General features: G+C 42.8%; 1 protein-coding gene across 1 annotated transcript in view; it reads left to right on the top strand.

Moving 5' to 3' along the window:
- Positions 1 to 21,213, top strand: part of LOC124775319 — a 76,108-nt gene that overhangs the window by 20,443 nt on the left and 34,452 nt on the right. The window lies entirely within an intron of this gene.

Genomic DNA, 21,213 nt, shown 5'->3' with positions numbered 1-21,213 from the left:
GCTTTAGTCAGAGGGTGTGGCATTGTATGAGTGGAGTGGTTCTGTGGCAGGATAGTATCTACTCCCAAACGCGAACATGTTTAGCAAAGAAATTGTGCAAGTAAGGTCAGAGAGGTCGCGAAGGCACGAGTATAGGCTCTGTCAGGTTGGCGAATCACCCCCTGCACCACTTTTTCAACGAGCAACGGTTAGACGATGTGGCCACAGGTCCACTGCTTGCTGGGTAGCGCCGCTGCGCAGACGTGGAGGCGTAGCCCTCGACCTAGAGTAATGATAACAAAGGTATTACAGTGTTTCAAATCTGTTCGTTACTAAGGTCCAGGTGTTGCAATCAGGTGTGAGATTACCACAAAATCCTCAAATGAGAGTTTTTTTCGTAATTTGGTCAAATTGCAGTAAGAACTTCCCGTTTGTGCCTTGGTCAGGCACGCACCATGGCCCTTAAGCTCACGGTCGTATTATTGCTCTCTGTTTAACATTTTAATGTGGCGTTTCTTTCACAGTAATATTGTGGGGGATTTTTTTATTTCTCATATGTTTTCTTTGTGTACTTTGCTTCCCACCACGTGGTCGGTTGGAGCAACTGCCACATTTGTAAAGTGCAGTTTCGGTCTGAAAATGAACAGTAGGGGAGTGAATAACTATACGGTAGTGTGTGCGTGTAAGATAGGGAAGGAATAATCTTGTGTGTCGGTGTTTTTGAATTTCTGTTGGCCACGTGTGTGTAATAGTATCAAGGTGATAATTAGTAAATGTTTCTTGTGCCCCCCCCCCCCCCCCCGCATAACTACTTTATTTGCGTACAATGAAGTGCGTTACGTAAAATATACGGTTTAAACTCTTGTATCTAGGAAAAGTTCAGATTTTAACGTCCATTGATGGAATACAGACTTGCAAACTTTTCCCGCCATATGATAGTAATTGTTCTTCTCCTCAGCTCAGTAACGTGGTGTTGTTTCGGAACGCAGGATTAAACCAAATCTGACACTGATAGTCAAGTGCATCATTTGCTACCCACTTTTCACTGTACGTTTTACTGAAAATTGAAATATTTACGCAGATACTCTTCCGCCTTGACTGAGTTCGCTTGCATTATCTTTGCTGAACTTGTTCTGCGTGACCAGTACTAAATAAACGTAATATCAATAGAAGCCGCCCCCCATGAACCATGGACCTTGCCGTTGGTGGGGAGGCTTGCGTGCCTCAGCGATACAGATAGCCGTACCGTAGGTGCAACCACAACGGAGGGGTATCTGTTGAGAGGCCAGACAAACGTATGCTTCCTGAAGAGGGGCAGCAGCCTTTTCAGTAGTTGCAGGGGCAACAGTCTGGATGATTGACTGATCTGGCCTTGTAACACTAACCAAAACGGCCTGGCTGTGCTGGTACTGCGAACGGCTGAAAGCAAGGGGAAACTACGGCCGTATTTTTTCCCGAGGGCATGCAGCTTTACTGTATAATTAAATGATGATGGCGTTCTCTTGGGTAAAATATTCCATTCGGATCTCCGGGACTACTCAAGAGGATGTCGTTGTCAGGAGAAAGAAAACTGGTGTTCTACAGATCGAAGCGTGGAATTTCAGATCCCTTAATCGGGCAAGTAGGTTAGAAAATTTAAAAAGGGAAATGGATAGGTTAAAGTTAGATATAGTGGGAATTAGTGAAGTTCGGTGGCAGGAGGAACAAGACTTCTGGTCAGGTGACTACAGGGTTACAAAAACAAAATCAAATAGGGGTAATGCAGGAGTAGGTTTAATAATGAATAAAAAAATAGGAACTCGGGTAAGCTACTACAAACAGCATAGTGAACGCATTATTGTGGCCAAGATAGATACGAAACCCACACCTACTACAGCAGTACAAGTTTATATGCCAACTAGCTCCGCAGATAACGATGAAATTGAAGGAATGTATGATGAAATAAAATAAATTATTCAGACAGTGAAGCGTGACGCAAATTTAATAGCAATGGGTGACTGGAATTCGGTAGTAGGAAAAGGGAGAGAAGGAAACGTAGTAGGTGAATATGGATTGGGGCTAAGAAATGAAAGAGGAAGCCGCCTGGTCGAATTTTGCACAGAGCACAACTTAATCATAGCTAACACTTGGTTCAAGAATCATAAAAGAAGGTTGTGTACATGGAAGAAACCTGGAGATACTGACAGGTTTCAGATAGATTATACAATGGTAAGACAGAGCTTTAGGAACCAGGTTTTAAATTGTAAGACATTTCCAGGGGCAGATGTGGCCTCTGACCACAATCTATTGGTTATGACCTGTAGATTAAAACTGAAGAAACTGCAAAAAGGTGGGAATTTAAGGACATGGGACCTGGATAAACTGAAAGAACCAGAGGTAGTACAGAGTTTCTGGGAGACCATAAGGGAACAACTGACAGGAATTGGGGAAAGAACTACAGTAGAAGAAGAATGGGTAGCTTTGAGGGATGAAGTAGTGAAGGCAGCAGAGGATCAAGTAGGTAAAAAGACGAGGGCTAGTAGAAATCCTTGGGTAACAGAAGAAATATTGAATTTAATTGATGAAAGGAGAAAATATAAAAATGCAGTAAATGAAGCAGGCAAAAAGGAATGCAAACGTCTCAAAAATGAGATCGACAGGAAGTGCAAAATGGCTAAGCAGGGATGGCTAGAGGGCAAATGTAAGGATATAGAGGCTTATCTCACTAGGGGTAAGATAGATACTGCCTACAGGAAAATTAAAGAGACCTTTGGAGATAAGAGAACCACTTGTATGAACATCAAGAACTCAGATGGAAACCCAGTTCTAAGCAAAGAAGGGAATGCAGAAAGGTGGAAGGAGTATATAGAGGGTCTATACAAGGGCGATGTACTTGAGGACAATATTATGGAAATGGAAGAGGATGTAGATGAAGATGAAATGGGAGATACAATACTGCATGAAGAGTTTGACGGAGCACTGAAAGACCTGAGTCGAAACAAGGCTCCCGGAGTAGACAACATTCCATTGGAACTACTGATGGCCTTGGGAGAGCCAGTCCTGACAAAACTCTACCATCTGGTGAGCAAGATATATGAAAATACCCTCAGACTTCAAGAAGAATATAATAATTCCAATCCCAAAGAAAGCAGGTGTTGACAGATGTGAAAATTACCGAACTGTCAGTTTAACAATTCACAGCTGCAAAATACTAACGCGAATTCTTTACAGACGAATGGAAAAACTAGTAGCAGCCGACCTCGGGGAAGATCAGTTTGGATTCCGTAGAAATGTTGGAACACGTGAGGCAATGCTGACCCCACGACTTATCTTAGAAGCTAGATTAAGGAAGGGCAAACCTACGTTACTAGCATTTGTAGACTTAGAGAAAGCTTTTGACAATGTTGACTGGAATAATCTCTTTCAAATTCTGAAGGTTGAAGGGGTAAAATACAGGGAGCGAAAGGCTATTTACAATTTGTACAGAAACCAGATGGCAGTTATAAGACCCGGGCGGTCGCAGAGGGTGGGCTTACTGGTAGTTGGGAGCTCTAACGTCAGGCGCGTAATGGGGCCCCTTAGGGATATGGCAGCAAGAGAGGGGAAGAAAACCAATGTGCACTCCGTGTGCATACCGGGGGGAGTCATTCCAGATGTGGAAAGGGTCCTTCCGGATGCCATGAAGGGTACAGGGTGCACCCATCTGTTGGTGGTCGCTCATGTCAGCATCAATGATGTGTGTCGCTATGGATCGGAGGAAATCATCTCTGGCTTCCGGCGGCTATCTGATCTGGTGAAGACTGCCAGTCTCGCTAGCGGGATGAAAGCAGAGCTCACCATCTGCAGCATCGTCGACAGGACTGACTGCGGACCTTTGGTACAGAGCCGAGTGGAGGGTCTGAATCAGAGGCTGAGACGGTTCTGCGATCGTGTGGGCTGCAGATTTCTCGACTTGCGCCATAGGGTGGTGGGGTTTCGGGTTCCGCTGGATAGGTCAGGAGTCCACTAGACGCAGCAAGCGGCTACACGGGTAGCAGGGCTTGTGTGGCGTGGACTGGGCGGTTTTTTAGGTTAGAAGGCCTCGGGCAAGTACAGAAAGGGCAGCAGCCTCAAAGGGTGCGGGGCAAAATCAGGACATGCGGGGACCAAGCAGTAATCGGTATTGTAATTGTAAACTGTCGAAGCTGCATTGGTAAAGTACCGGAACTTCAAGCGCTGATAGAAAGCACCGAAGCTGAAATCGTTATCGGTACAGAAAGCTGGCTGAATCCAGAGATAAATTCTGCCGAAATTTTTACAAAGGCACAGACGGTGTTTAGAAAGGATAGAGTGCATGCAACCGGTGGTGGCGTGTTTGTCGCTGTTAGTAGTAGTTTATCCTCTAGTGAAGTAGAAGTGGGTAGTTCCTGTGAATTATTATTGGTGGAGGTTACGCTCAACAACCGAGCTAGGTTAATAGTTGGCTACTTTTACCATCCTCCCGACTCAGCAGCATTAGTGGCAGAACAACTGAGAGAAAATTTGGAATACATTTCACATAAATTTTCTCAGCATGTTATAGTCTTAGGTGGAGATTTCAATTTACCAGATTTAGACTGGGACACTCAAATGTTTAGGGCGGGTGGTAGGGACAGAGCATCGAGTGACATTATACTGAATGCACTATCCGAAAATTACCTCGAGCAATTAAACAGAGAACCGACTCGTGGAGATAACATCTTGGACCTACTGATAACAAACACCCGAACATTTCGACTCTGTAAGTGCAGAACAGGGAATCAGTGATCACAAGGCCGTTGCAGTGTAACGCCGGAAATGCATATACTCCTATTTCCATCTATTGTACTATTATTTTTTTTCCTTGTTTTGTTACCTCAAGATATGACATTTCTGTCTCTTTATATATTGTAATTGTTTTACTGTTTGTATATATATATTTATGCACTTATGTCGATGTATAATTGGTTTGTTTCGTAAATATTATTTGTATTTTTACGCTGGGTCTTGCCTAGGGAAAACTGCTATCGAACGATTACATCGATGGGTCGTGTGAAGAATCAAAGTGTGTAGGATCTTTGGTAGTGTTAACTCTGCCGCGTGGAGCGCGGGCAGAGCAGTGAGGGTCTGGCGGGAGTAGCGAGTGGAGCAGGTGTTGTGTGACGCTCCCGCGAGTTGCCGCGCTTTCGGGGTTTGGCAGCATGTAATTGCGCTCGACTCGCGATGATAGTTTCTGACATGGTGTCGCGGACGGGAAGCATTAGCTGGCGCACATCAAGAGCCCGTTTCGCCTGGTGACCGTGTGGAGAAGAAGGCGCGCCAACATCCAGCTTCTGCAACAGCGACGGCCGACAATGAGTGGCTGTCGCCACCTCCTCGATCGACGGCTTCAAACCTTCAATCAACCAACAAGGAAGACTAAAAGCACGTAAAGTTTCAGAACTGTATGGCAGACCTCAGCTTTTCAAATTGTTCCATTTGCCTCGCAAAATTACAGCAACTTAGCATGAACCTTTGTTGCTCATTGTCCCAATTGCATTGCCAAGCAGGGTCCCTTCCTTTTCCGAAATGAACCCGAGTGTCGTTGAAATTCAAACGCCAGCATAATTCCATTTCACTGCTTTAATTTCAAAGTTCAATTCAAGCATTAGCTGGCTACAATAGTTAGATTACACAAGCACAAATTAAGAGTGCGAGTTTTGTTACCGTATTTTAGCTTACCTGTGACTGCAGCTCAGCTTGGTACGTACTAAATTTTACTATTGTTAATAGTTCAGAATCATTTAATTCAAGTTCAAAGTAAAATCTCTTGTTTCTAAATTGCGTAGAGTCAAGTTGCTTTTGAAATGATTGTTGGGGTAGTCCAAGACTAACCGTATTTTACTGGATTCCGATGTGCTTCAGAAAGAAAGCTCACTATTAACTTCAGTCACTAAATTAACTTTCGATTTTCCGGTTTTATTAATTCTTTTGCTAAATTAAGTCAGAGTGTAGCGAAATTTATTACTTCTGACAAACTTTCAGTTTTCACACTACACGTGTCAACCTTCAGTTGCCACGCTTCTAGTGTTAATTATATGTGTAATAACCTTTCTTTTTCAGTTACTATAGTAATTGTCCTTAGGACTGGCGACCGTGATTTCCCCCAAATCTCAAATATCTAATTACCGCTAGTTAATTGTTAACGTAACGGCCGCACATTTACTTCCTTTATTAACTTTACCCCTTTTCAAAATTAATTTCCACCAGTTTCATTTGCATTTTTCCTTTCATTTAGATGTAACCCTTTCCTCCCTCTTTACCGATAGATTAACTTCGGTGACGATTGCTTTTCCCAAATTTCCATTAGGTACACGCGGTTTAATTTTTCACTGTCATTAAGGTCGATAAGTGAGGGGGAGGTTACACGTGGCGACCTGGTGACAGGACAATCTTCGGATTTGAGGTTGTTCTGGACACGAATTTTGTATGTTGCAAATCTCGTAACAAAGTACTGGTTACGTACAGGCCGTTACGTCAGCGAGAATAAGTAGTGGGAGTAATCCTAATTATATTTGAGATTTGGCAGTTATATTGAAAATTATTAAAATGAGTGAAGGCAACAATTGCCAAGATTTGGTAGACTTGGATACGGAACAATCGGTCGAACAGTGGGAAACGCGCGCCGCGGTACCCATTGTTCAGGGGCAGGCGGCTAGCATGAAAGACGCGACCGCCGAAACGCAACAAAGAGCAGAAATGGAATTCCAAAGTTTAGAAAATGTTTCGGAATCAGAAGTGAAAATCAAATTTGAATCCCTTGATGACGAATACGGGGGGACAATTAAAGAGGAAGCCGCTACGGAAGTAAAACCGGTAGTTTCCGGGAATTTAACTGATTTATTGAATGTTTTGATTAACGAAATCAAGAGTCAATCGGCCAAGCAAGAAGATCAGGCTGCCAAACAAGAAGCTCAGGCTGCCAAGCAAGAAGCTCAGTCTGAAAAATTTGAACGGATGCTAGACAATCAGAACAAAGCTATTAACGTTGTTATCAACAATGTTGGAGTTGTTAACACAAAAGTTGATAAAATCAAAGAAGATATTGTTGTAATTAATACCGAAATCGGTAATCTTAAACAGGAAATGATAGGCGTTCAGGCGGAAATTGCGAGCATAAATACTCGTTTTGATTCCGAAATTAGCAGAATCGAGAAAAGTGTAGGAGACGCAGTTGCTCCGATCATCGAGAATAAGGTGACGGAACAAATTCAATTAGTGAGAAAAGAGGATCATCAGAAGGTGGAAACTTTAAAGGCTTTAGTATCCGAAGTAGATACCAAAGTGACGAAGCAGGCTAATACCTGCGAAGAGAAAAAGAGGGAAGTGGAAACGCTTGCGACAACCACTTGCCAAGTGATTACGAGGGTGTCGGAATTAGAAAGGAAACTTGACGAAAAACAGAGCTATGTGCCAATCTGTGCACATAGTTCGGAGTTGTTGACGAAAGAGGAGCGGTTCGACCCCTTGAAAAAAGGCGGTATACACCCGACGGATTTCATTAAAAATTGTGAAAGAGTTTTACCCAGATCATGGACTAATGAGAGAAAAATTAATGCGGTTATTGATGTGTTGGCTGGTGATGCCAAGCGTTGGGGCTTAAACCTCAACATTACGAACCTGACTTTTGACGAGTTTAAAAATTTGTTTCTGGCTGAATACTGGTCAGAGCAGAAACAGCAAGGTGTCTGGCGCGAATTTGTCGTATCGAGGCCTTTCGATGCGAATTCGCGCGTTTCGATGAAGGAGTTTTGTGAGGGCTGGATCCGCAAGTTGGAATATTTGCGTGATCGCCGCACGGAATCCGAAATAGTCTGGGAACTCTACAAGAAGCTTCCAGATGATACAAAACGCTACGTAGGAAGCAATTACAGGACAATCAATGATTTCCTGGAAAGAGTTGAGGACGAGGACAATTGGCGCAATAATCGCGACAGTGGTGGAGGCCGTGGTAACAACAACAGGAACCACAACAACGATAACTATGGGAATAATGCATACCGCAATCTTGGCAGCAATAACAATAATGGTTCGGGCCGTAATGACAATCGGTACAATGCAAATAATAACCGGAATGACGGAAACCAGTATCATACTAGCATGATACGGGCTGCGCAGAATAGTAATAACGCCAGAGGGTGTGACCAGCCGCCTCAGCAGTATCCGGGGAGCGTATCTGCTGGGACGAGACAGGGAAACCATTAGCCGCGCCGGTGAGGGGCCGACCGGGCGTGGAGAAATTTTGGCGGCCCAATAACAGGAGAAAACCCAGGTGTCGTCGTTATGAAAATTCCGTATGGAATAATCAACGGCGGGAGAGTGTGCCAGTATTAGGAGAAAGGAGTGCGCCCACAAGTAGTAGATCAGCTGTAGACACGGCAGTAGAAAATACATTCACTGTCAGTGAGAACAATTTAAGTAGTGTTCCGGAAATCGACTATAAAGTGGCAGCTGTAATACCCACAGCGGAACTGGAGATTGAGTTTAAGAATGATTCGCAAGTGTTGAAAGAAGATCAGATGTCGGATAAAACGTCCGTCATCGAGCGAGGGGATGCAGAGAGGGATGAGGTCTGGTTAAGGCAGTTCGGTCGCTTATACGACGAACTAAGAGATTATAGGGGCCTGTACGGGAGAAGTGTTTATGGGGAGCACGGGCAGGATTTGCCGCGTCTCGTCCCGCAGGAAGATAGTGATTGTGAAGTGATGGAAAGTTCTGGCCCTAACCGGCAGACTTTACTAGAAATAGTTGATGTTAACGGGGAGCACGAGCAAGATGCGTCGTGTTTCGTCCCGCAAGAGTTGGATGTTGAAGTAGTAACGGAAAGTTCTGGCCCTAACCGGCAGACTTTACCGAAAGTTTCAGTGGTAGAAGTAGCCGACCCATCCGACGCAAACCTCCAGTTTAAACATTGCGAAAGTATTAAGGAGAAAGATTGCGAAAATTTTAGTGATAGCCGGACACGATTGGTAGAAAACCAGGTAGATTACAGTGTGTATGAGGTTAGAGCTGACGTTATACGGTCAGACGATAACAGTGTGGGTTGCGCGGATCTAGAGGAAGTAATTGCAGATACTACTGGGCACATTTCTCCAGGTAGATTGGCAGATGAGATCAATCTGGCTAAAGAGGAATCAACGAAGGTGACAATTAGTGAATTGATAGCAAAGCAACACTCGCTAGTTGACGAGTTACAGGAAAAGGTTTCGGTATTGGAGGCGACGCTACAGACTATGCCTCAGGACAAACGTGTTGAAATTAAAACTGTATGTGAACAGAGGCTGAAAAAGCCGCCAGATAAACCGGATTTAGGGTCAAAGCCGGATGGTTTTTTCCGGAATGACCTGGATATAGACGAGGATTTACTGTGGGAAAATAATGAAACAGTCGAGGACAAGTGTAGACAGATAGTAGTGTCTGTTAATATGCACGACCTACAACTAAACGTGTTGATTGACACCGGTGCAGAATTGAGTGCTGTATCTGGGAAAATATTTGAGTTACTGAAAGACAGACCCGGCATCGTAGTTATGCCAGTAACAGGAGTGAAAATTATCGGTGTTACTGGGAAGGCCAGTAAACCGGTCACAAAACAGATTTTTGTCAACTTCGAGATATGTGGGGCACGATTTGAGCAAGAGTTTGTCGTCGTGCCAGACTTAACTACGGAAGTAATTATCGGGTTGGATTGGCTATTAAAGTACCGTGCAGTGATTAACTGCGAAAGCAAAACTTTGACATGTATGTCACTAGATAAAACGATAGTAGTTAGCTTTGACGAGGCAGGAGACGGTGTGCATAGGCAATACCAGCCTATACACATTGTTAACTGGCCGAATGGTATTGACGTAGGTATGAATCTGAACTGCCGTAACATGAGGAATTTCGGCATTGACAAAAGTGTAGAAAGTGAATTGGAAGAGATAATCAAATTCCCTCCACGAATTAACATTAGTATTGGTGTGAAAAAAGATCGTTTGCGAGAAGTAATGAAGCTTAAAGCCGATGCTCGCATACGTCGTCATGACGCTAAAGCGCGTTTTGCTAAGTTTGCAATCGGAGACTTAGTACTTGTAAAAGCTCATGAGAAATCGAGCGAGTTAGAAGATTTAAGGATGTGCCATGTGGCGATGCTTTTGCCTGACCTAGAGGTCATTAAAGAACTTGTAATTAATAAGTAATTTATGTTGATTAAATGATTTAAGAGTTACTGAATATTAATCAATTTAAAAATCCAAGCTGCTAGTTTAAGTTTTCAGCTGAGTCACAGTAGATTAAGCAATGTAAATATGGTTTGTAACTAGCTGTAAGATTTCATGAATATGTGTTTTACTAGTCATTGCCGATGTACTTAGACGCTGTTTTAAGTTTCAGGCTAGTACATGCGTGTGATGATGGACAGTGTTGAGTTATCCACTGTGATAGTATTAAGGGACTCCTTGAGATTACTCGGGAGTGAGTTTTTCCTAAAGAATTCAGTGAAACGGACGTTCTGGAAATGCCGTTACACAGGCGAGTGAGATCAAGCGTGCCGCACAGGCGGGCGCAACAATACTGGCGAGGCGGTGCCGCTGTCGGCTCTTGGGCCGCTGTCGGCATTCTTTGTACTTGCGAGTACGAAAGGCGGAATTGTTTTTTCTTCCTGGACAGCTGAAAGAATTCTACTGTCAATATTTATGTTTTTTTCGATCTGATGTGTGTTATTTTCTTGTTTAGCATTAAGTGGACTCTCATGGCAAGCGTATTAATTACGAAAAGGTTATATAAAATGTGTATTCTATGTAATTAACAATTAATTTGCGTATTTTGATCTACCTGTTTTGATGACCATGTACTCTGATTAATTTTGTAAATAGTATTCCATTTCATGATAGTGTTACGGATTTTGACGATTTTGGATTAGCTAAACCATTTTCTATATCTTCTATGAATCTTAATATGTTGTCAACCTGTTTTATTTTGTGCAAGATGACAGAGTGGAATAAGATTAGGAGTGTCTCCACTCAGTTATTATGGTCTAAAAATTGATTTATGATTAATTAGACGAATGCTAAATTTTGTTGATGTTTTGAGCATATGCATTTCCGCTGTTTCTTTTTTGGGACATTTTCTGAGTCTGTTTACGTTACACGAACATCCTCAGACAATGTGGGGCACGTGTAACGCCGGAAATGCATATACTCCTATTTCCATCTATTGTACTATTATTTTTTTTCCTTGTTTTGTTACCTCAAGATATGACATTTCTGTCTCTTTATATATTGTAATTGTTTTACTGTTTGTATATATATATTTATGCACTTATGTCGATGTATAATTGGTTTGTTTCGTAAATATTATTTGTATTTTTACGCTGGGTCTTGCCTAGGGAAAACTGCTATCGAACGATTACATCGATGGGTCGTGTGAAGAATCAAAGTGTGTAGGATCTTTGGTAGTGTTAACTCTGCCGCGTGGAGCGCGGGCAGAGCAGTGAGGGTCTGGCGGGAGTAGCGAGTGGAGCAGGTGTTGTGTGACGCTCCCGCGAGTTGCCGCGCTTTCGGGGTTTGGCAGCATGTAATTGCGCTCGACTCGCGATGATAGTTTCTGACATGGTGTCGCGGACGGGAAGCATTAGCTGGCGCACATCAAGAGCCCGTTTCGCCTGGTGACCGTGTGGAGAAGAAGGCGCGCCAACATCCAGCTTCTGCAACAGCGACGGCCGACAATGAGTGGCTGTCGCCACCTCCTCGATCGACGGCTTCAAACCTTCAATCAACCAACAAGGAAGACTAAAAGCACGTAAAGTTTCAGAACTGTATGGCAGACCTCAGCTTTTCAAATTGTTCCATTTGCCTCGCAAAATTACAGCAACTTAGCATGAACCTTTGTTGCTCATTGTCCCAATTGCATTGCCAAGCAGGGTCCCTTCCTTTTCCGAAATGAACCCGAGTGTCGTTGAAATTCAAACGCCAGCATAATTCCATTTCACTGCTTTAATTTCAAAGTTCAATTCAAGCATTAGCTGGCTACAATAGTTAGATTACACAAGCACAAATTAAGAGTGCGAGTTTTGTTACCGTATTTTAGCTTACCTGTGACTGCAGCTCAGCTTGGTACGTACTAAATTTTACTATTGTTAATAGTTCAGAATCATTTAATTCAAGTTCAAAGTAAAATCTCTTGTTTCTAAATTGCGTAGAGTCAAGTTGCTTTTGAAATGATTGTTGGGGTAGTCCAAGACTAACCGTATTTTACTGGATTCCGATGTGCTTCAGAAAGAAAGCTCACTATTAACTTCAGTCACTAAATTAACTTTCGATTTTCCGGTTTTATTAATTCTTTTGCTAAATTAAGTCAGAGTGTAGCGAAATTTATTACTTCTGACAAACTTTCAGTTTTCACACTACACGTGTCAACCTTCAGTTGCCACGCTTCTAGTGTTAATTATATGTGTAATAACCTTTCTTTTTCAGTTACTATAGTAATTGTCCTTAGGACTGGCGACCGTGATTTCCCCCAAATCTCAAATATCTAATTACCGCTAGTTAATTGTTAACGTAACGGCCGCACATTTACTTCCTTTATTAACTTTACCCCTTTTCAAAATTAATTTCCACCAGTTTCATTTGCATTTTTCCTTTCATTTAGATGTAACCCTTTCCTCCCTCTTTACCGATAGATTAACTTCGGTGACGATTGCTTTTCCCAAATTTCCATTAGGTACACGCGGTTTAATTTTTCACTGTCATTAAGGTCGATAAGTGAGGGGGAGGTTACAGCAGCATCCCTGAATATGGAAGTTAATAGGAATATAAAAAAAGGGAGGAAGGTTTATCTGTTTAGCAAGAGTAATAGAAGGCAGATTTCAGACTACCTAACAGATCAAAACGAAAATTTCTGTTCCGACACTGACAATGTTGAGTGTTTATGGAAAAAGTTCAAGGCAATCGTAAAATGCGTTTTAGACAGGTACGTGCGGAGTAAGACTGTGAGGGACGGGAAAAACCCACCGTGGTTCAACAACAAAGTTAGGAAACTACTGAAAAAGCAAAGAGAGCTTCACTCCAAGTGTAAACGCAGCCAAAACCTCTCAGACAAACAGAAGCTGAACGATGTCAAAGTTAGCGTAAGGAGGGCTATGCGTGAAGCGTTCAGTGAATTCGAAAGTAAAATTCTATGTACCGACTTGACAGAAAATCCTAGGAAGTTCTGGTCTTACGTTAAACCAGTAAGTGGTTCGAAACAGCACATCCAGACACTGCGGGATGATGATGGCATTTAAACAGAGGATGACACGCCTAAAGCTGAAATACTAAACATCTTTCTCCAAAACTGTTTCACAGAGGAAGACCGCACTGCAGTTCCTTCTCTGAATCCTCGCACAAACGAAAAAATGGCTGACATCGAAATAAGTGTCCAAGGAATAGAAAAGCAACTGGAATCACTCAACAGAGGAAAGTCCACTGGACCTGACGGGATACCAATTCGATTCTACACAGAGTACGCGAAAGAACTTGCCCCCCTTCTAACAGCCGTGTACCGCAAGTCTCTAGAGGAACGGAAGGTTCCAAATGATTGGAAAGGAGCACAGGTAGTCCCATTCTTCAAGAAGGGTCGTCGAGCAGATGCGAAAAACTATAGACCAATGTCTCTGACGTCGATCTGTTGTTGAATGTTCAGAAGATGTTTTTTGCTTGCGTATCATGTCGTTTTTGGAAACCCAGAATCTACTCTGTAGGAATCAATATGGATGCCGGAAACAGCGATCGTGTGAGACCCAACTGGCTTTATTTGTTCATGAGACCCAGAAAATATTAGATACAGGCTCCCAGGTAGATGCTATTTTCCTTTACTTCCAGAAGGCGTTCGATACAGTTCCGCACTGTCGCCTGATAAACAAAATAAGAGCCTACGGAATATCAGACCAGCTGTGTGGCTGGATTGAAGAGTTTTTAGCAAACAGAACACAGCATGTTGTTATCAATGGGGAGACGTCTACAGACGTTAAAGTAACCTCTGGCCTGCCACAGGGGAGTGTTGTGGGACCATTGCTTTTCACAATATATATAAATGACCTAGTAGATAGTGTCGGAAGTTCCATGCGGCTTTTCGCGGATGATGCTGTAGTATACAGAGAAATGCAGGAAGATCTGCAGCGGATAGGCACTTGGTGCAGGGAGTGGCAACTGACCCTTAACATAGACAAATGTAATGTATTGCGAATACATAGAAGGAAGGATCCTTTATTGTATGATTATATGATAGCGGAATAAACACTGGTAGCAGTTACTTCTGTAAAATATCTGGGAGTATGCGTGCGGGACGATTTGAAGTGGAATGATCATATAAAATTAATTGTTGGTAAGGCGGGTGCAAGGTTGAGATTCATTGGGAGAGTCCTTAGATAATGTAGTCCATCAACAAAGGAGGTGGCTTACAAAACACTCGTTCGACCTATACTTGAGTATTGCTCATCAGTGTGGGATCCGTACCAGATCGGGTTGACGGAGGAGATAGAGAAGATCCAAAGAAGAGCGGCGCGTTTCGTCACGGGGTTATTTGGTAACCGTGATAGCGTTACGGAGGTGTTTAGCAAACTCAAGTGGCAAGCTCTGCAAGAGAAGCGCTCTGCATCGCGGTGTAGCTTACTCGCCAGGTTTCGGGAGGGTGCGTTTCTGGATGAGGTATCGAATATATTGCTTCCCCCTACTTATAGCTCCCGAGGAGATCACGAATGTATAACTAGAGAGATTCGAGCGCGTACGGAGGCTTTCAGACAGTCGTTCTTCCCGCGAACCATACGCGACTGGAACAGAAAAGGGAGGTAATGACCGTGGCACGTAAAGTGCCCTCCGCCACACACCGTTGGGTGGCTTGCGGAGTATAAATGTATGTGGGTGTAGAGGGATATGAAAGGGAAGCAGTGGTTGGGAAGGGAGTGAGACAGGGTTGTAGTCTCTCCCCGATGTTATTCAATCTGTATATTGAGCAAGCAGTGAAGGAAACAAAAGAAAAATTCAGAATACGTATTAAAATCCATGGAGAAGAAATAAAAACTTTGAGGTTCGCCCATGACATTCTAATTCTGTCAGAGACAGCAGAGGACTTGGAAGAGCAGTTAGACGGAATGGATTGGGTCTTGGAAGGAGGATATAAGATGAACATCAACAAAAGCAAAACGAGGATAATGGAAAGTAGTCGAATTAAGTCGGGTGATGCTGAGGGAATTAGATTAGGAAATGAGAGACTTAAAGTAGTAAAGGAGTTTTGCTATTTGGGGAGCAAAATAACTGATGATGGTCGAAGTAGAGAGGATATAAAATGTAGACTGGCAATGGCAAGGAAAGCGTTTCTGAAGAAGAGAAATTTGTTAACATCGAGTATAGATTTAAGTGTCAGGAAGTCATTTCTGAAAGTATTTGTATGGAGTGTAGCCATGTATGGAAGTGAAACATGGACAATAAATAGTTTGGACAAGAAGAGAATAGAAGTTTTCGAAATGTGGTGCTATAGAAGAATGCTGAAGATTAGATGGGTAGATCATATAACTAATGAGGAAGTATTGAATAGGATTGCGGAAAAGAGAAGTTTGTGGCACAACTTGACCAGAATAAGGGATCGGTTGGTAGGACATGTTCTGGGCATCAAGGGATCACCAATTTAGTATTGGAGGGCAGCGTGGAGGGTAAAAATCGTAGAGACAGACCAAGAGATGAATACACTAAGCAGATTCAGAAAGATGTAGGTTGCAGTAGGTACTGGGAGATGAAGAAGCTTGTACAGGATAGAGCAGCATGGAGAGCTGCATCAAACCAGTCTCAGGACTGAAGACCACAACAACAACAACAACAACAACAACTTCAATAGAAGGCATGAGTTTAAGTGTAATTGTGTGCCTGCATAAAATTCCACTGAAGCCAGGTCTGCGCTACCCTCTCCCTTTCCATAATTACGTGGCAAAAGAAAATCATCTTAAATAGAGAGACCAGTTGTGATTATGTATAATATGAGAAACCTTACGACTTATCTTAGAAGAAAGATTAAGAAAAGGCAAACCTACGTTTCTAGCATTTGTAGACTTAAAGAAAGCTTTTGACAACGTTAACTGGAATACTCTCTTTCAAATTCTGAAGGTGGCAGGGGTAAAATACAGGGAGCGAAAGGCTATTTACAATTTGTACAGAAACCAGATGGCAGTTATAAGAGTCGAGGGGCATGAAAGGGAAGCAGTGGTTGGGAAAGGAGTGAGACAGGGTTGTAGCCTCTCCCCGATGTTATTCAATCTGTATATTGAGCAAGCAGTAAAGGAAACAAAAGAAAAATTCGGAGTAGGTATTAAAATTCATGGAGAAGAAGTAAAAACTTTGAGGTTCGCCGATGACATTGTAATTCTGTCAGAGACAGCAAAGGACTTGGAAGAGCAGTTGAACGGAATGGACAGTGTCTTGAAAGGAGGATATAAGATGAACATCAACAAAAGCAAAACGAGGATAATGGAATGTAGTCAAATTAAATCGGGTGATGCTGAGGGGATTAGATTAGGAAATGAGAGACTTAAAGTAGTAAAGGAGTTTTGCTATTTAGGGAGCAAAATAACTGATGATGGTCGAAGTAGAGAGGATATAAAATGTAGACTGGCAATGGCAAGGAAAGCGTTTCTAAAGAAGAGAAATTTGTTAACATCGAGTATAGATTTAAGTGTCAGGAAGTCGTTTCTGAAAGTATTTGTATGGAGTGTAGCCATGTATGGAAGTGAAACATGGACGATAACCGGTTTGGACAAGAAGAGAATAGAAGCTTTCGAAATGTGGTGCTACAGAAGAATGCTGAAGATAAGGTGGGTAGATCACGTAACTAATGAGGAGGTATTGAATAGGATTGGGGAGAAGAGAAGTTTGTGGCACAACTTGACTAGAAGAAGGGATCGGTTGGTAGGACATGTTTTGAGGCATCAAGGGATCACAAATTTAGCATTGGAGGGCAGCGTGGAGGGTAAAAATCGCAGAGGGAGACCAAGAGATCAATACACTAAGCAGATTCAGAAGGATGTAGGTTGCAGTAGGTACTGGGAGATGAAGAAGCTTGCACAGGATAGAGTAGCATGGAGAGCTGCATCAAACCAGTCTCAGGACTGAAGCCCACAACAACAACAACAATGAGAACCCCTGCTGTTGCATAAGAATGGGCAGTAACTAATCCAACACATACACGGCTTCTTTGTTGAAATGCCATAGATATTAAATAAATCTCGATTAATCTATATTCTCCATCATAAAGATTAGGTGAAATCTAAAGTTAGTCACTAATTCAGTCTCATGCTGGGTCAACAAATGAAAGTAAATAAAACATCTACGCTTCCTAGTAAACCCTGCTAGGTGCCTTCTGTAGTGGTTCTAAAGATTGCATTACCCGTTGCCATTAAATTTTTTCATGTTGGTTAAACCCATTCGATAGAAATTATTAATACCCCAGCAGTAACCAGCAGGGGCCTGTAATCTCGTGCACCACACGAATTTGTTAAACCGGTACTACAGAGAGTAACTTGCAGAAGCTGTAGGACATGATAAGCGACGGTAATCTTCCTACCAGGTCAAGTTTTACCTGTACCACCGGTAGTAAGGTTTCGTTGCAGGGGAAGATGGATAATGTCTGTAGGGATATGAAACAGACTTTTGAATAAAAGAGAAATTGCACGAATATGAGGAGCTGACGAGAGAAACCAGTACTAAGCAAAGAAGGGAAAGCCGAAAGATGGAAGTAATATATAGAAGATACATAAAAGAGAAATGAACTTCAAGACAAGGTTAAAAAATAAATAATCAAATTAAAATAAGGTGAACTAGATGTACGTGAGAAGAGGGTGATAGAGCTCTAAAAACTGAAACAAAGTACGGAAATAGACTACATTGCCACAAATCATTGCGATCCTTTGTACAGCCACCTGTTGTGCAAAATTTATCAGACTGGCGAAATACCCCCAGATTTCAAGGAGGATGTAATTAACTCATATTCGAAACAAGGCGTTTTAATATGGTCATGGCTTCAAAATACTGACATAATTTATTTAGAACAGAATTGGAAATCTTCTGGATGCCGACCTCGGAGAATGTAAGTTTGGGTTGTGGAGGAATGTAAGAACGTACAAGGAAATTATACTGGCGTGGAGAAGGTTAAGAACGAAAATAATCTTCGCATCATGTGCCACTGCAAAGTAAAAAAAGCTCGATGATACTTGGACCGGACACGGAAGGAACTGCTACAGTATAGTTCAGAAGGTAACTGAAAGAAATACGCAATGAGCCGTAAGGAAATGACACTTTTATTCAAAGATAATTATTACACTGAAGTCACCGCGACTTATGATCGTCCTCTGTACATTACTAAAGTCGGGAGACGATTCCCAATACACAAGGACGGTAATGCACGCTCTGCAACATGCTCCCACAAGGACGGTAAGTTCTTATCATAAGGCATTGTGTTCCGCCAGCAGCTCGGTTTGCAACTGCTGCATGATCACAGGAGGACGCTGGCGCGCTGCAGTAGGCCCCCTCAACGCGTCCAGCGCGTGTTCGTGCAGCCACACGACAACACATGGACCACGAAAACGATCATGTTCGACTGTGTTGCTGGGTGCATTACGTGTTGCCACTTGTCGCCGTATGCCGGTACATCTACACTACTGGCCATTAAAATTGCTACACCACGAAGTTGACGTGCTACAGACCCGAAATTTAACCAACAGGAAGAAGATGCTGTGATATGCAAATGATTAGCTTTTCAGAGCATTCACACAAGGTTGGCGCTCGTGGCGAACCTACAACGTGCTGACATGAGGGAAGTTTCCAACCGATTTCTCATACACAAACAGCATTTGACCGGCATTGCCTGGTGAAACGTTGTTGTGATGCCTAGTGTTAGTAGGAGAAATGCGTACCATCACGTTTCCGACTTTGATAAAGGTCGGATATTAGCCTATCGCGATTGCGGTTTATCATATCGCGACATTGCTGCTCGCGTTGGTCGAGATCCAATGACTGATAGCGGAATATGGAATCGGTGGGTTCAGGAGGGTAATACGGAACGCCGTGTTGGATCCCAACAGCCTCGCATCACAAGCAGTCGAGATGACAGGCATCTTATCCGCATAGCTGTAACGGATCGTGCAGCCACGTCTCGATCCCTGAGTCAACAATGGGGAAATTTACAAGACAACACCCATGTGCACCAACAGTTTGACGACGTTTTCAGCAATATGGACTATTTTTTCGCACTAATCCAGGTTCTGTTTACAGCATCATGATGGTCGCATCCGTGTTTGGTGACATCGCGGTGAACGCACGTTGTGTATTCGCACAAGCGTGTATTCGTCATCGCCATACTGGCTTATCACCCGGCGTTATGGTATGGGGTGCCATTGGTTACACGTCTCGGTCACCTCTTGTTCGCATTGACGGCACTTTGAACAGTGGACGTTACATTTCAGATGTGTTACGTCCCGTGGCTCTACCTTTCATTCGATTCCTGCGAAACCCTACATTTCAGCAGCATAATGCACGACCGCATGTTGCAGGTCCTGTATGGGTCTTTCTGGATACAGAAAATGTTCGACTGCTGCCCTGGCCAGCACATACTCCAGATCTCTCACCAACTGAAAACATCTGGTCAATGGTGGCCGAGCAACTGGCTCGTCACAATACGCCAGCCACTACTCTTGATGAACTGTGGTATCGTGTTGAAGCTGCATGGGTAGCTGTACCTGTACACGCCATCCAAGCTCTGTTTGACTCAATGCCTAGCGTATCAATGCCGATATTAAGACCAGAGGTGGTTGTTCTGGGTGATGATTTCTCAGGATCTATGCACCCAAATTGCGTGAAAATGTAATCACATGCCAGTTCTAGTATAATATATTTGTCCAACGAATACCCGTTTATCATCTGCATTTCTTCTTGGTTTAGCAATTTCAATGGCCAGTAGTGTAGCATCCTTAAATATGAGCGCTATGGTGGGCTTGATATTATGGTGTGGGAAGGCACAATTTTGCACTGGCTTACTAATCTAGAAATCCTTAAGATGGTACACACATTATTCAACGGTGTTCTGAGACTAATCCTTCCTCATGTGCCTCTTGTCAGTGTTGCATTCAGTCCTGACTTCGTTTTTGTGGATGACAATTGGCGACCGCGTCTAACGGATCAGGCGGAGGAATTCTTGGAACGCGTGCATCGAATGGCTGGCCTGACCGTTCCCCCGACTTAAATCCCATCGAGCACATGTGGGATGCATAGGGCAGACATAGTGCTGCGTCCCCACGTACACCATTCAGCAGTTGGCACCTATGCTGGAGGATGAACGGAACGGCCTATCACAAGAACTCCATACCAACTTGCTGGATAGCATAGGAGCACGATGCAATTATGCACTGCCGTCTCTTGTGAACACACAGCTAGTAAAGGACCCTGTCTCACTTTTAGTAATGCCTAGGTGACCACCATGAAATGCTTTGACTGCAGTGCAACTATTGTTTTGATATAAAAGTGCCATTTATGTTCCCCTTGTTGGGTATTTCTTTCAGTTACCTTTGATACTATAGTGTAGCAGCTCTTTCTATACATGGTCCAAGTTTCATTGAGCTATTTTACTTGAGAGCGGCAGATCATGCAAAGGTTGTTTTCATCCTTGCGTTCTGTATAGCAGTTGATTTCAAATTTAAAAAATGTGCCACAGAAAGCACAAAATACTGTCGATGATGAAAGTCTAATCTACATTTACATCATCAATAGATTTATGGAAAGGTTTTGACAACGTTGACTGGGATCCAGTAAAAACCTCAAGCTCATATATATAAAGACTGGTAACGAAAGGTTATCTTGTACAGAAACCAAATTTTAGTTTCGAGTCGAAGAAAGTGAAAGGGAAGCTGCAGCTGAGAAAGGCGTGAAACAAGTTTGAAGCATGGTCCCGATTTTATTCAGTGTGACTCAGCATAAGCTTCCCAGCTGTTAAAACAGTCGGAAATGAAAAAATTAGTTTTTAGTTACGAAAAACTTGGTGCGCAGATATCTCAATCCTTCAAGAATGTATTTTGTGAAATGAAGCCTGATGAATGTAAACCTAAAATTAGTATAATTATTCCGGTGGATATAACCAAAACCTTTTAATAAATTGTAACATTGAAAAAATATCAGGTTGCCAGAGCAACGACCTTGAAAGCGTCATGTAATCATTGACCTGTCC

Source organism: Schistocerca piceifrons, chromosome 2, assembly GCF_021461385.2.
Source record: "Schistocerca piceifrons isolate TAMUIC-IGC-003096 chromosome 2, iqSchPice1.1, whole genome shotgun sequence".
NCBI lineage: Eukaryota > Metazoa > Arthropoda > Insecta > Orthoptera > Acrididae > Schistocerca > Schistocerca piceifrons.
Note: the sequence above shows the minus strand (reverse complement) of the source record. Positions and strands in the feature narration are given on the sequence as shown.